The following is a 3,283-nucleotide window of genomic DNA, read 5'->3' as shown; positions in this document are numbered from 1 at the left end:
TCTATCTATCTATCTATCTATCTATCTATCTATCTATCTATCTATCTTATATCACCATGCTTTTCACTAGAATTCTTTTCCTCTCCACAAAAAAGAGGACAAGCACTGAAATCAGTGTAATTTCAGTCCTAGAAATAAGAAATAAGAAAACATAATGGTCTCTAATTAAAAAAAATAAAATAAATAAATAAAGCAGCTGTGCAGTTCTTTCTTTACCATTTTTTTGGACTATAAGGCACACTGGATTATAAGGCGCATTAAGTAAAACAAAACAGTCAGATAAGTCAAACTTTATTCAGCTCATTCACAATAACTCTGAACATTGTTCAGTTGTAACCACATACAATCTGTTCGAGGTCAGTAAGCACAAACAGAATTAATACATAATGTGCACTGGATTATAAGGCTCACTGTTGATTTTTTTAGAACATTAAAGGATTTAAGTGCATCTTTATAGTACAAAATATACTGTAAATAATGTTGTTTCTGTTAAGTGAGATCACAAAGCTTGTGCATCAAGCTGGTCCCTGGGGGAAGCCTTTCTGGACATCTTGCTCAGCTTTTCGTGCTGCTTTCTAATTAACAATTGTTAGGGAGTGTTCGGGGTGACATTTAGATAAGAGAGTTTCATCATGTTAGCTTTTTTTTTTATTTATTCAATCTCAGCTTGTACTGTAGATACTCAAAAAAGGGAGATTTTCTCAATCAAGCTGAAATCAAACGAGTCAAACTCAGATTGCAGCGGATCTAAAACCCAGTGCTTCAGACAAGACAAAAGTCCAATTTAAACAAATCTGAATTTTTATAGCTGATTTCTCTTGTAACTACCACAACACTTCAAAACACATGATTCTGTTTTATTCTACTGAATGAAAATCCCCTTTAATGTTTTATTAGACAGTTGACTTTCCAGCTTTCTTACTGATCTTACAGTACTCAGGATGCTTATCGGTCCCTGAGCCAAAAACAACACCTCAAAGATACTTAAAGATACATCATACTTATGGATTGTGAATTTAAACATCACATGTTTAAGAATAACTTCAAAATGTACGGCTGAGCTGATTAAGAAACTCCCCTTCTTAATGATCTTATGGTTGATCTCTTTTGGTGCCAATCTGCTCATCTTGTAACAAGCTTGTTAGTGTCCAGTGTGGGCTGCAAGAGATTTATGGTCAACCATTAAAACGGCCTTTTTACTTTCCAAGAGTCATACTTTCACAGACACAGTCATTTACAATAAAACAACTTGCACCAGTGTGAAGATTAGAAAAAATTACCCCTTTACCCACTCATTCTTCTTTGAGGCAATTAGGTTTATGCATTTACTTGGAAAGAATCCAGGAATTACAGATGTAATGTGCCTAAAACCGTCTTGCTGACTGGAAAAGGTCTTTACATCCCTGAGTGCTTCATGGTTGCAGTAACGCACCAATACAGTGATACAATATTCACTTTGTAGCTGTGTCAGGCAGGTGTTTTGAAGCCCGGTGTGTCCTGCAGGCCATAAAAAATTGTTTGAAATCACTGCATGAAGGCTTTTCTTTCACCGATTTAGACAACCGTTCTGATAACAGCAGCGTGCGCTCTTTTTAAATAATAATGCCTCTCGTTTGAGCGCATCTCCGCCTTTAAAATTCAACAAGAGGCGTCGAGATGAGCAGCGCTCATTAGTCTGCAGCAGCGCTAACAGATCTCCAAACTGGATTACCTGACATCCAAGAGCAAGCAAATTGATTTCTCAACTCTTAATCCTTTGTAAATCTGAAATCTTTGGGAGTAAATGGACAGGGATGAATTTGATCACTTTGTCCCAACAAATGGATGCCTAATGGTTACTTTAGGAGCTTAGGCTGAAGGAATTACTGTTGTGAAATGAAGGTGTTAAGTGGAATAAAAGTATAAAGGCAGCGTGTTCAGCTACAATTGACACAGGAGTTTACATTACAACTCGTTCTTGCTCTCGGCAGCACATTGATCCAGGCCTATCAGCTGCTGGAATTAAGCTCCAACATCAATAAAACTGTCATCACATTTTGCAACAGCAATTAAACAGATGGATGATATAATAGCAAAAGTTATGGGAGTCGCTGACTGGAATATTAATCTTGATAAACAGGGATATAATACAAAGCTGGTCACAGGTTTGAGTTTTATATCCTGTCTTCTGTTAAAAAAAAAATAAAAAAAAGTTCATTTGACAAGTATAAATAATACGATTTAAACACCGCAGGGCTGACGTAAGTGAGGCAACAGATGGCTTCCTTCGTATTAAAAACGCAGCTAATCAAGCAAATCCTTGTTCCCTAAAGGGCGGAATAGTTCTTGAAACTTGGGTTGATGACATCACAATAAACAGCATCATTTGACGTCTTCAATCACAACAAAACTGTCTAATTCTCTTTGTGTTTATCACCCTCAGCAGCAATGGCTGCCTCCAGAAAAAAAACACACCTGTGGGGCCTTCAGCACCTGAGCAAGACCCAAAGTGTGCAGAGGCTTTTTGTCTGCCACATCAATTTATATCCTTTCATTAACAAAGGGAACATTTCCTCATGGACCAGATGTTGTGCTGCAGACAGGTTTGTTTGAAGTCAGAGCTGTTGGCTCTCCTGTGGATAGCAGGTCACTGCAACCATGAATTATGGACGAGCATCAAAATATCACTTTGCCCAACGTAAACTATCTGTGCCCTCGTAAACTCAAATATGCATGCACAGAAGGGTTAATCAGCAGGGGCTGAATGTGCTCAAGCTTTGTGAATAAAACAATAAAAAGTTTGAACGTGATCATTCTTTTACCTCCTCTCACTATATTACCAGTCTGAACAAGTGAGGTGTACTTTAAATTCTTAGCTGTGCCTTTCAGGCAGAACAGCGAGCGTCTGACATTACTGGACGCCTCACGCAGAGACGAGGGCACTGTGTCGAAGTAGAAGCTCGGATCATATGCCATCTGAAACAACTTCCATCTTGTTTGGGCTCATACGTCGTTTGCTTCTTCACCGTAATTGAAAGCTAAGGCGAGTTCAGCAGCGTGGCCACGGCGGCCCGCAGAGCTCGGAAACCTCAGAGAAAACGAGGAGGGGCTCTGATCAATGCACACAATTAATAGACGGCAAGAGGGCTGGCTTTGCTCAACAACCAAAAAGCTGTGCCTGCTGGGTGTAGGGGGTCTCTTTTTTTTTTCTAAAATTTCTTTGAAATCATTAGCGCTCTGTTTGCTGAGGAATCTTGCACAAGATTAGCTGCATGTTGACAAACTAAAAGCTTTTGGACTGTTT

This window comes from Nematolebias whitei, chromosome 1 (assembly GCF_014905685.2).
Source record: "Nematolebias whitei isolate Nwh7 chromosome 1, NemWhi1, whole genome shotgun sequence".
Classification (NCBI taxonomy): domain Eukaryota; kingdom Metazoa; phylum Chordata; class Actinopteri; order Cyprinodontiformes; family Rivulidae; genus Nematolebias; species Nematolebias whitei.
Note: the sequence above shows the minus strand (reverse complement) of the source record.